The sequence below is a fragment of the Falco naumanni genome, chromosome 12, assembly GCF_017639655.2.
Source record: "Falco naumanni isolate bFalNau1 chromosome 12, bFalNau1.pat, whole genome shotgun sequence".
In the NCBI taxonomy this organism is placed as follows: domain Eukaryota; kingdom Metazoa; phylum Chordata; class Aves; order Falconiformes; family Falconidae; genus Falco; species Falco naumanni.
The window spans coordinates 923,909-936,686 of NC_054065.1; the positions used below are offsets into that span (position 1 = coordinate 923,909).

At 46.5% G+C, this 12,778-nt stretch overlaps 1 long non-coding RNA gene across 2 annotated transcripts in view; it reads left to right on the forward strand.

Moving 5' to 3' along the window:
• Positions 1 to 12,778, forward strand: part of LOC121096158 — a 91,008-nt gene that overhangs the window by 55,146 nt on the left and 23,084 nt on the right. For both annotated transcript variants that reach the window (XR_005830364.1, XR_005830365.1), the window contains exon 2: positions 573 to 761. This is a non-coding gene — a long non-coding RNA (uncharacterized LOC121096158). The remainder of the gene's footprint in view (positions 1 to 572; positions 762 to 12,778) is intronic.

Below are 12,778 nucleotides of genomic sequence, written 5' to 3' on the forward strand. Positions count from 1 at the left end.
GCTTGGGAAGACCCTGGCCCTTCCTCGCTGCCCATGCCCAGCGCCGGCGGGGCTGGGGTGGCCAACCGCAAATCCACGGTGCTTTTTGAAGGGTCTTGTAAGAAAACTGCGTATCAGAAACGTCTCCGTTCTGCTTGGGGTGAGACGGCACAAACTGCCAGCCACGGAGCGATCCGCTCTCTTCTCCCGAGTGATGCTCCTGACCACTTATCCCCGTTCCTCTCTATGTACCATGAATCACTGATGAGTTCTAATCAACAGCAATTTAATTGATATACGTGCTTTTACAGATGTTGTTCTTTGTTGTAACTTGGCAGTCACTAAGGTCCTCGTGGTGGGTGCCTGGGATGTTTTCCCTTTATTAAAGAAGGAAGGAAATTACTCGCTGAGGACACTTCAGCGTTGGTCCACCATAGCCTACAGCCGAGTTCAGTGCAGCCAGAAACGCATACCGTGGGTCTAGATGTGTTTAAATGGTCAACGTAAACAAAAAAAACAAACCTCCTGCTTCCCCCAAAACCCTTCCAAACACCCCAAAGTAATTTGCTCAGAGGAATTCTGTTTTTTTCCAGGCTCGCTTGATGCCGTGCCCTGTGGGTTATCCTCCACGAACGTGTGAACAGCTGTCAGCTTTGGTGTAGAAATGGGAGAGGGAGGAACCAGTGTTACCGTGGCATCAGGTGCGGCAAGCCCTCTTCTGGTCTTTTCAGGCACATTAAAAGCATCTCTTAGCACCTCTGCTGTGACTTCGGTTTCTTAAGGTAAGAAAAGCTAAAATAGTCTTACTAAAGCGTGGAATCAAAGAGGAAAAGCTCTCAACAGGTGTGAGAAACTTTAAATTGTGGGTCCATAGTTGGCAAAACGCATGGTATCTCGGGAACCGGAGGTGCCTCCCCTGGCTCTCCTGTCGGAGAGGTGTGCTTCACTGCGTGTTGGGCTTCCCCAAGTCCCTGTGGGGGGCATCACGCATGTGCAAAGGGTCAAGCTGGATCGAGACTTCATTCCTTCTGAGGTGAAAGACGGCAGCTCACCCGCAGCCCAACCAAAATCTCCTCCTTTCCCACCACGCCTTCTCCCCTGGCAGCCAGGAGAAACCCCAGACCGCTGGGATCTGGTGCTGTGTTGCCAAATTCAGGGTGAATTCGCCTTCTGTGGTTTTTTCCCACCTGTGGGCTGGTCAGGGTGCACCACCGCATCTCCCCCCGGACCGGGGCTCTGAGCTCCTGCTGCCTTCGGGGACCGGAGCGAGGATGCTTTTCCCTGCGGGCAGACCGGCCCCATTGCATCGCCCTTCGGGGGCCGCATCCATCGCCCTCCACGGCTCAGGCAAGACCTGGGCTGTCAGCAAGGGTGGAGGAGCTCGTGGGCTCGGCTTGCAGCTCTTCTCATCCTCCGTACCTGGGCTGCAAACGCAGCAGCGCTTACCGGCTGTGCTAATCAGAAATAATGTGCGGCTTAATAGAACTTCTCCATTAAAAGGTTTTGGAAATAATATATTAAATGAATGGTTCGCCCAGCGAGTTTCAAACGGCTGGGGAGGGAGGGGAGCCCCAGCTCACCCACAGACCTCAGCGGCACCGTGCATATGGTCACGCTATGCCTAAAACTGAAGCTGGGAATTGGTTTTGATTTTTATTTAAAATTCAAATGTCTGATGTTCTTAAATTGAACAAATGATATTTAAAAAAAAATATATCAGGCTCCAACATCTGCAGATTATGATTTGCATTTTGAAATTGGCTGCTTGAATTGAACAAGGATGAATACTGTCACTCTTCTTTTATTCGCTCAGTTTATTTAATGAAATGCTAGAGGTCAACCCTTTGTCCTTAAATTAGTTACTATAAAAATCTTTTTGTACTTTTCTGCTTGTTATGATGTCTTCTAAGCAGAAGAAAAGGTTGCCATTAATTATGTCTTTGTTGAATATGGATATCTATTCATAGTTAGTTAAACAGTTTCAAACAAAATTAGCATTGAGCAACTCTAAGGCCAGCTTTAGGTTGGTTATCAAGAATTTTTTGCTAAGAGAATGCTCTTCTGCAAGTGTGCATTATCTAATATATTCAGCTTTCAGTTGCTAATTTTTTTTCCAGATGAAGATGGGCTTAATTGAGGTTGTGCTTTTAAGTTTGTAGAGCTCTTCAGCATCTCATACAAAAGCATCTAGAGGCTTTTCATTTGTCTTGAGTATGTTTTAGATGTACAAATATTATTTACTTTAAACTCTAAATCAAAAGGCGCACTGTAACTATTTTAAATAAAACATTATTCTCTGCTGAAATATATATAAATTCAAAGTGGGACTTTTTTCCTTTATCACTTAATAATTTATTTGAAAGAGCTGCTATTAACAAATTTTAGGATAATATTGAAACAGCAGTTTAGTAGCTGGTCTCAAACAGGCATTTAGCAATGTAATTTACTTGTCAGAGATAGAGGATGTATATTAACGTTAAGATATAGCTCCAGTTTCATGTCAAACTCTTAGCTAAGTGCCATTCTGAATAGGGCTTTAAAGATTAAACCGCGTTCGTTTTTAGGAAAGTCTCAATGCGACGACAGAGCTGAATTTTCCAGTCAGAGCCGCGTCGGGTGGCCGTCGCCTTTGTGACAGCGTTGGGTTTGGTGCATTTTCCAGCCTTGGTCGGTGGTGCCACCCTGCAGCTCCCGGGGCAGCCCTGCCTCTCGGGGGGCGAGGAGGGGCCGCGGGGCAGCGGCAGGCGCCCCCATCCCGGGATGCCCCCCGAGCCCTGCCAGCTCTGCGCTGGGGGGCAGCCCCGCAGGAGCCCCACGCCCCCGCCGGGCTGGGGCACGCTGCCTGCTGCCTGGACCGTGCCCCGAGGACCTGGCAGAAAGCCCCGTGCTCCTGCTCACCCCCAGGACTCCCGAGCAGACCCCGATAAAGCGGAGCACCGTGGCAGGGCAGCCGGGCTGCGAGCGGGGGCGCGGGGGGATGCATCCCCACGTTTAAGGGGCTGTACGGCCCCGCCGGCCCCAAGCCAGACAATAGCATGGTGGGTGTTTGGAAACGGGGAGGGGTGGGGAACGCACAGCGGAGAAAAAGCTACGGGGGAAAAAAAGAAGATAATTAGGAAAAGTAATAAGAAAATATAAATGTGGTAGTGGAGGATTAGTCCTAGTCATTGGAAATGCAAATCAACCCCACGCTTGCTCCCAACATTTTTTTTTGAGCTTGTGTTTCAGAAAGGATTTTTCTCTTGGTTCCCCCCCCGGCCCTTTACCTCTTCAGTGCAACAGCACTGCTTTCCCAGCAGCATTAAATATTCTCGGAGATGAGACTGTAACCTTGTAATGCTTTTAGGTATAATATACATATTTTTTTTCATTTTAAATGCTAGCTCATAATGACATTGTGAAGTAGGGATCCCGAGTCAGCCTTATTATCATGGTGTCTCCTTGAGCTGAACCTCTGAGAAATGTGAAGGGGAGACCTTTTGGAATGAACAAATCCTTTAGCTGCCTATAATTATTTATTAAAATAGGCTACCGGGATAAAGGATGGGGAGGGGGAGGGAGGAGCAGCATTCCTTTCTCTGTGTGTCCCTCCTTGCAGATACACACATGTACACATATCCAGCGACCAAGCAAAGCAATTGCAAGCCCTGTAGTTTAGAAATATAAAATAATGGACGTGCAGAAAGGAAAGATAAAACAGGAGCAGATCACACGTATTTTTATGAACCGAAAGGAAAACACTGCATCCTGACCACTTAGAAAGTGTCCTCTCCCTTCAGCGTAGCTGCTGGGGATTTTCATGTCAGTGCTGACACCGGGCTGGGAGGAAAGTGGTTATGTACCTGTACCTATGGCTCCCTGTGAAAAGGAAAATAAGGGTGGGATCAGTGTTTTTCCCACTGTGTGGGAGAGTGGTGAAAGTGAAACCATCCTGCTTCATTGGCTGGGAAAAGAAGAAAAAGAAAAGAGAAAAAAAAAAAATAAAAAAAAAAAATAAAACGCCAAGCAGCAACCAAACCCAAGCAAACAAAATCGCCACAAAACCAAAAATCACATCTTGCTGTCATTTCATTTAATGAATCTCATTGATTGCTGCAGATTTCTCTAACTTCATTAATCAGCCAAACCAGGATGTTTTAGCTTTGTGCTGTTGAGTATTACAGAAGTAACGTAACCCTCTCTCCACATCTTGAGAAATTTTATAAACTTAGCAGGCTATTAAAAAAAAAATCTTTGGGGTCAGCTTTCCACTTGTGCCTTTCGCTCTTGAACAAGTACTTTTATGGTTTCTTCTAATATATAGGATTTATCCGCAGCTCTGTGAAGAGCTTTTAAATTTAATCCAGCACTGAAGTAGTAATTTGTTGCTAGCACTTTATAACAGGCTTTTCTTTTAACTTTCCCGGGATGCGGGCTCTTTGTGCAGGCTAATCTGTGACACACAATGCCGATCTGCTCGGGGTATCTCGGGCTTGGACCTCAGATGTCCTCCAAACACGAGGAATGAAAGTTGGTGAGCGTGTTACGGTCGGAGTGGTAAGGTGGGAATTGTCTGGCAGCGGCGCTCCAGGGGCGGGGGGGGTGGGAGGGGGGGGGGGGGGGCTGCACCCCTCGGCAGCTTGGAAAGCCCCGGCGTGATTCCTGTTGCACGGGCATTACGGGCGTAACTTGGTCAGGATCTGGGCTTTCTTCACGTGTGTGCACGGAGCTGTCAGTGCGCATAATTTATAGGAGCTCCTGCAGCTTTTCTGGGAAGTCTGTGATTTTTTTTCAGCCCACTTGGATAATGAGTTTTTAAATCCATTTTAAAATTCCTCTTAGGTTGGTAGTGATGTGTTCGGGTTTTGTTGGTTTTTTTTCCTGGAGGAGGTACTGGTATAGGCTGTCCATATAGAAGATTTTTTTTATCCAGAGAGGGGGTAAAAATCATGGTAATGGAAAAGAATAATTTACCAACTCTTTCTTTTAATTGAAGTGTACACAGTTTAAAAAAAAAGCATGTAAAGTGAGTTCACCATTCTGTCTTACGGATGCAGGTCCTTCTCTTTTATTAAAAATAGTATTTTTGATCCCAGGTGATTAATGAATATTTTATTCCAGATGCAAAAACATATTGGGGATATGTTTGGATGCAGTATAAGCATGTGAAATAATGCACAACGAACATGAAATAGTCTCTCATAAATAAAGATACCAAAACCACAGTATTAAAAATGGGAGCAGCTCTGCCCACCTCCCTTTTATCAGGAACATTTCTAAACTAGAGTGATCTTACAGGAGACTTTTTGGCTCAGGCAAGAAACACTGATGTATTTACATGAATTACATCTCTACTTTGTATTTGGGTCCCTTTCATACACCGTGCAGATTTCCTCCTGAGGCACAAGGTCCGTCAGCACTTCTGCTCCTTTGACGGTGCTGGTGACAATCTGCTCTGGGGAGCTCTGCCCAACAGGGGCAGTTCCCTGTGCCATCCTCGCCGTGTCCTTCTGCCTTCTTCCTGCCAGCCACCATTGCAGAGGCATTAATTAATTACAGCCCAAACTGTACGTTTCCAAAAGGACGAACTGCAGCCCAGAAATATTTTTGAGCCACAAAGCGGGGAACTTGCAGGTACAGCAGCACGTGTGGAGGTTTACAGGGATGATTTAGTGAATATGAGAACATATTTTGTGCTCCATTGTTTAGACTCAAGAAGGCATAAAATCTTTAACATCTATTTATCATGTAGCTATTTTAATGTAAACATTTGTCTATTTGGATGAAGTGTTTTCATTATTAAGCTAATTTCCACATGTTTCAGATAGACTGATGAGTTCGAAGCAGAGCACTTGCTGATGAGAAACGAAATTCGGCCTCGGCTCAGCCTGCTGTCAGATACGTCTTCATTAGTTTTTGTCATTCACTGATGGCAAATGCTCCATAAATGAGATGACGATCAGGTCCGCCTTGATAACTTGCCTTATCTCATTAGTTTTCACATCAAAGTTAATCAGCAATGTGAATTGTAATTGCTGGAAGAGACAATGCAATAGATCACTCGGCCTTTTTTTTCTGTATGGCATCTTGAAACATCAGCAGGCTGGTGTGAGTAGATAGGCTCAGAAAGAAAATGATGTGGAAAGCATAATAAGCAAGCTGCTCAGAATTAATGAGCTTACCCAATAAGAAAAGAATAACCAATCAATGTGAGTTGGGCAAATATAATTTAGGAATAATTGCTTGATTGGTTGTCTATAGTAGACTGATTTGACCACACACAAGGATTAAGAATTAAGATGTCAAGGCAAAAAATAATTTGGCAACTGAGGGCATGTAATTTTTTGTTTCCTTCCCTTTATGACTGAAAGCGATTGCTGTTTGGTATGTTATTCCCCAAGAATGAAAACATTAGATAGACACACAGTGGTGGGTGGGTTGTTTTGTGGGGGTTTTTTCTTTCATGCTTCTTTTATAATACAAGCTCTTTCAAACCTCAGTGGGGATATTTCAGTATGGGACATTAAAAATGAATAGAGTTTAAAAAAAAAAAACAAAAAAACCACAACCAAACAAATGTCTTCATTTTGTAAGCATTGCATTGAAAAGAGCTGCGAGTTGGTAGGTGCCATGCACAAAATGCTGGATTCTGGCAAAAACTACGTGCCTGGGTGTTTGCAAAGCCCAGCCATTACTTGGTCCAAATCTGAAACACCATTCTTGTGGTACACACGCTTTTAATATAATTTTCCCCACAGCCATTGGCCAATTAGTAAAGAACCCTTATATTCTTCTATCTAAACTATGGGGAAGGTTCAGCCAGAAGATAAATTTGCTTTGATCTACATTACACCTAATTGAGTCACCACCAACGTCTCTATCCCAACATCAAGAAATGTGAAAATGTTAGATTATTTCACTGGGGATTAAACCTAATTTTCGCGTGTTCTGCATTAACCTATTAGGCTGACTCATCTGCATTGCTAATACGGCTCAGGCAGCTGTCACTGCTAAAGAAAAACATGATCATGCAATCCTTGAATGAATGATTCCAGCTCTGATTAGTGTTAGTGAAGTTAGCTGAGCCCTGGTGATAAGGCAGGAAAATTCCCAGGTTGCCAATAGCTTTGAAAATTATCAGACTGTGGGCAAAAATGTACCTCGCGGCTCGCGGGGCCTCCCTCCAAAGGCGACATTATTTAAGGCTGTCTTTTTTCGGCTGCTTGCATAAACGTGTTTGCTTCTTTTAAGGGGCTGATGCCAGGGGTAAGTATTAAAATGCTAATGGGGAAACAACCTGAGCACAGCCCAGCGTGGAAGGCGGGAGGTTTTTCCCTGCCCGGCTGCCTTAGCTTTGTGGGTTTAAATGCCATTTCCAGAGGGGAGCGGCGGTGGCGATGCCAGACCGGCTGCAGCCAGGAGAAGGGACTTGCGGGAGCCGCCGTCAGCCCCTCCGGCCAGCACGGACCACCACTCCGCACCGCGTCCGTGCCTCCACCGCCCCCCGCTCTTTGTTCGCAGGGCAGCGGGCACCGCCGTCCTCTTCAGCCGTTCCTTATTTCTTTCTATCCGTCAGATTTAAACAGTTTAAAAAAAAAAAAAAAAAAAAGGCAACAATGACACATCCCCTTGAGATGGGAAAAATTTAGGAATGCGTTAGCCTCCTAGCAATAGAGCCAGGAGCCAATTTAATCCGATTAGAGCCTGCCAACAATAGATGCTCCTAACTCATTGTGGACAGAAGCTTTCACTTTATTTGTTTCTATTAGCCAAGGATCCAAGATATCGGAAAAGTGGAATTTTGCCCCATCGGATCGCTCAGACGGTCAACAGGAAAACAAATTGAGGAAAACAGTCTAATGTGTCAATATTTATCTTTTGGCCCTAATTGTCTGCGGAGAGGACTTGTTGAGTGCGCAAAGTTTGCAGCTCCAGTTTATATGTGTGCTCTTCATTCTCCTCATTGTATGGATATAGCGGCGGCTCCTCACAATGTGGTGATGTTTAAGAAGGGCAGTAACTGCAGAGGCATAATAGAGGCATTTGAATGGGAAAAGACTCGCAGTTGTCGACCAAACTGCAGTGCTTGATAGGAAATGTAAACGGGCTTTAAACTGATCTATACATATTTATATAATTTACAGTTTCTCTGTGAATACGCTTACTGCAGGTTTAGGCAGAGGCTTGTCCCTGTTGAATTAGATAGCAAGAAACTCATTTTCAAATACTTTTGAATGCATTCTCCTCTCTCCCAGACCGAAGCCCGTCGTGGCATTGATATCGTTTACTACCAGCAGCATAAATCGGTATCACTGGTGGTTTTCCCTCCCCGTGTGTGTGTCTGCAGCATGGCTTTGACGGGGAGACGCCGTGCGTGGGCTCGGCGTGGTACCGCTGGAGGGGTCTCCTCTGCACCAAAGCATTTCCCTCCAGCCCGGGTGAAGCCGCCCCTGGCATCAGGCTTCATGCCACTCCTCGGGGAGCCGCCAGAAAGCACTGAACTGCTGACAATTTCCTCCTCTCCAGGACTTTTCAAGGTCTTCTAGGTATCTGGTTTTTAATCAGCGCAGCACATGAATCAGTTTGTTATAGCGCAAACGTTCCCCCAAGGCTGCCGTGAAACGCTTCACACAAACCCGCTCCGGGCTGGCGGGAGGATTTTTTTATTATTATTATTTTTTTGCATTAATTGACTACACGTGTAGCATCATCCAAGTAGGAAACGTGGTTGGTTTGACGAGACCTGATCTACAGCAACACTGTGTTGGCCTAGTTCGTTTTGTTTGCTCTTGGTAGGAAGCGGGATGTCCCTCGGTGCTGCTCCTGTCTTCTGGAACCCCCACGGGCACAACGCCACCAAACATCCCCAGCCGCTTCCCCAGGCAGGCAGGCTGTCTGGGAATGCCACATCCTGAATGTTTGAGCCTCCAGGCGCAGCTGGACAGCAAAGGGTGGGATTTGTGTTTGCTGCACCCATCTAGGGTGGGTGGTGGGTTTGCAGAGCCTGGAGACAGAGGCCGAGGTCTGCGGAGGGTGACCCATTCCCTCTGGACACGTGGGCTCTCAGCCAGCACCCGTCTTCCGCTGGCTGTGCAGGGCTGGGCTGGCTGCTGCCCGCTTTCAGAGCTCCAGGCTGTGGGCTGGGAAGGGCTTCGTCATCTCCATCCAGCCTGAGCACCCGACAGAGGTGTCCGTCGGACCCTACCGCCTTCCCATCACCCGGGGGTTCGGCATCCTTGACCAGCGGCAGCCCTGTGCCACCGCCAGGTGGGTTGTGGTTCCTCCTAGCCTGACCCTGATGAGATCGTGCAATTTCATCCCTTCCCAGCCCGGTCCCACTGATGGGCACCCCTAGACGTGAAATAACCACCAACTGCCACCCAAGCAGCAACGGTGGCTGAGGATTTAAAGGAAAATGCCGTCCTGTACTGCAGTGATTCACTTGCGGCTGGAGCAGAGTTTTGTAGGATTTTAAAAAAAAAAATAATTAGATTGTTGTATTAGATATGGTTAAAAGCGTTATAAAACCTCATTGTTCTGGCAGTCAGCCAGCCAGAAATCTCCTTCAGGTGCCTTATTTTATAATTCTCCCCTATGAAATCTATTGCCGCCGTTCCTTAAAGCCTGTTCTGGCGGGTGCTTTTGCAGGTGGGCCATGCCCTCGCCAGGTCAGAGCTGCATGGCAGGGACCCCTCGGGGTGTTCCCCATGGGGCAGCAGTGCCGGCATGAAACACAACCACCAGAGCCCCAGGCTGGGGGCAGGGCAACGCTGGCCACAGGATGAGGAATACCACAAAAATGGCATAGCAGGTTACTTAGGGGGATAGGAGGAGAGGGACATGGGGCACTGGGAGCGCTCCCCTCCCCAAGGGGCTTCCCTGGGGACCCCCACCATGGTCTGGGAGTGCTGGTCAGGGCAGCTGGACCTGGCTGTGCCTTCAGGCTCCTGGCACCAGGGACGTGTGGTGCAATTACATTGCTAAATGCCTGTTTGAGACCAGCTACTAAACTGCTGTTTCAATATTATCCTAAAATTTGTTAATAGCAGCTCTTTCAAATAAATTATTAAGTGATAAAGGTGCAAAGGTATGGGTAAGTACTGATCCACTGAGAAGACCTGGGCTGCCTGACAAAGGTGCTAGATCGCAGTTTGGGAGAGGTGTGCTTTAACATCAGTCTCCTTAAGTAGCTGCAGACTAGAATTTCATCTTTCTGGCCCAAACCCTTTGAGGCCATCACTGATTCTGCCAGTGGAGAGTGAATTTACCTGCAAGGGCTGGGGGCAGCTCTCCCCCGGGCAATTGGGTTAGCACCCTCTCCTCTCCTCCTGGGCTGGGTGCTGCCCTGCCAGCAACAGCCCTGTGTGGGAAAACAAAGATCAGGGGGAAATACTCCCTGTAGCCACCCTAGGAAAAAGCTCCAAAGGTGAGTACTCTTATCCTAAAATGGGATATTACCCGCACCCCCCCCTCCTTCTGTTATAGTGATTGGCTCTAGGTGTCAACTGAGCAAGCTCAGGAGAAGCTGCAGTTACTGCAGAGTACATGTCCACGTGCAGAATGTTCTGGAACAGGTATTTCACTTTAAATTCATGCCCCGTCTTATTCCAGAATATTTTCCCTGTGTAGAGGAGCACTTAGCTGGGGTCTCTGCTTGCTGCCGTACTAGTGATAAGATGGATTGGCTGATCTAATAGGCCTTTTCAATCTCTGATTTTGAAAGCTAAGATTGGGAAATTAATTTCAGAAAGGTCAAAACAGAGCAAGGCTATCCTGCTGCTGTGTGATGGATCCTATTTTTTTTTTAAATCTATCTATTGAAGAAAAGGTTAGTTATTCAGCATCCTGAAAAAAAAAAAGAAATAAATAAACCAAGCAGAGGGAATACAAAAAGTGTATAGATCTGCTGACCCATTCGCAATCTTCAGTTAATGAAAATGCTGGGGAACAGGAGTGGTAAGAGCCTGCCGAGCTGGGAGGCACTGACCCCGCGGCGGCTGGAAGCTGAATGCTCCCAGCCTCCAAATCCCCCCATCACAATGCACGTGCCGGCGTGGCTGCCCAAGGGGCTTAGGAGCGGCGGCGGCGGTGGGAGCCCTGCCGGCATCGTGGTGCTGCGGTGGCCGAAGCGTGGGAGGTCTGCTGCCACCTCTGTCCTCTGGTGGGTGGCTGCTGGGTTCACTGAGTGAATCCCAGCGGCGTGAACTAAAAATCCAGCTTGAGACGTAGCAGTGTCGGAAACGGCTGCGAGCATCATTCTGGGTTGGCTCAAGCCGTGGAGAGGTTTTGGGAGTCATGTCATGTGTTACTGGAAAGCTGGTTGTGTTTTGCAGTGGGAAAAGAAACACAAAAAGAAAAGGGGGGGAAATAAAAAACAAAGGCTTTGCATAGATATTTATTTTTATTCATTTTCTTCTAATGTGCAAGCCAAACAGTAAAGTTAAAAATAAAATCCTTCAGGTTTTTTTTTTAAAAAATGGGAAATCACAGGGAGAGAAAATGAGCCACTTGGGGGAGTAATCACCTCTTAATTAAAAAGAAAATAGATTTTTTAATTTGTTTGCTTCTTTTTTGCCTCTCCACCTGGTACATTCAGTAAGCTGCTGAGCTGGCCCTTCCTCTCTCTGCTTCTCTTCTTAAGGGTGACTATGTGACATTGCAGTTTTTGGAAGCAGGGAGAAATTAATCGTCAGTAGTACTGGTGAAAACCTCGTCCTGTCCTAACTACAAGTTGTACGTTACGCTGTGCCAGCTAACACGCGGTGAGAGTCCTGGGACAAAGCCAGGCAGCTGCCCTTCCTGGGCACTGATGTGCAACTCCTCATCTCTGTGGGGAGGAGGATGTGGGAAAAGGTACCTGGGAAGCCAACGAAAAGGCAAGGGGCTGTTGCAGGGTGGGGAGTGGTGCGTGACGAGCTGAGGCAGCTGAAGAAGTGAAATTCAGCCTTTTGTTAAGGACAAAATACACCGTAAGTGCTAACTTGGATCTCCTCTGAGCAAACGCAAGGAATTCTGCTGATTGCTCTGGAATACGATCCTCCTTGAATACCTAGCCACGGTAACGTTAGGTAACCAACTCGGGTTTAATTCACCCTCGAACCTGTATGAGCCGATCTCACTGCAAAGTTCGCTCTTTACAAGCAGGTATTAAACCCATATGTACTTGGGGCTGTACCCGTGTGGCAGTATGTTTCATATCCATTATTGAAGCTCTCCATTTCTGGCTCATGCATTTTCCTGTTGCTCTCCGCAATCAGTTAATACAAAAACAATAACAGCAATGTGTGGGCAAAATAAGTATCTCCAGCTGAGGATTATGTTAACAAGTTCAGCAATAAATGACAATTATTAATCAATATATACAAATGACTTAATTCTTTTAACGCATCAGGCAACACTGGAGATAAAGTATAACTTGGGAAATTTGTTGCATATTTCATTCTGAACAGAAGATGTGAAGAAAAAGGTCAGAACAAGCAAACACATCTGGCTCATTAACATGATTATCTTTTCCCAGTAAAGAATCTCAAGCAGATTTGAATGGACACCAGAGCATCTCTATAAATCAGATTTAGCTCTGCACAGCAAGTGCTGGGGAAGCTGCCAGGCATCAGTTAACCTGTCCTTCACAGTGCTGCTCTCACTGCTAACTCCACAAACATCGGGGAAGTTTCTGTAGTCCCAAATACCTCCTGCTTCCCAAGCCTAGGACTGGAATTAGGCATGGATTAATCTTCTAGCTTCCAGTGAAAAAAGAGGAACTTAAGTCTCTGTAGGGAGGGAAGTAGATATTTTACTGACTTAGGATGAATGTTGGCTT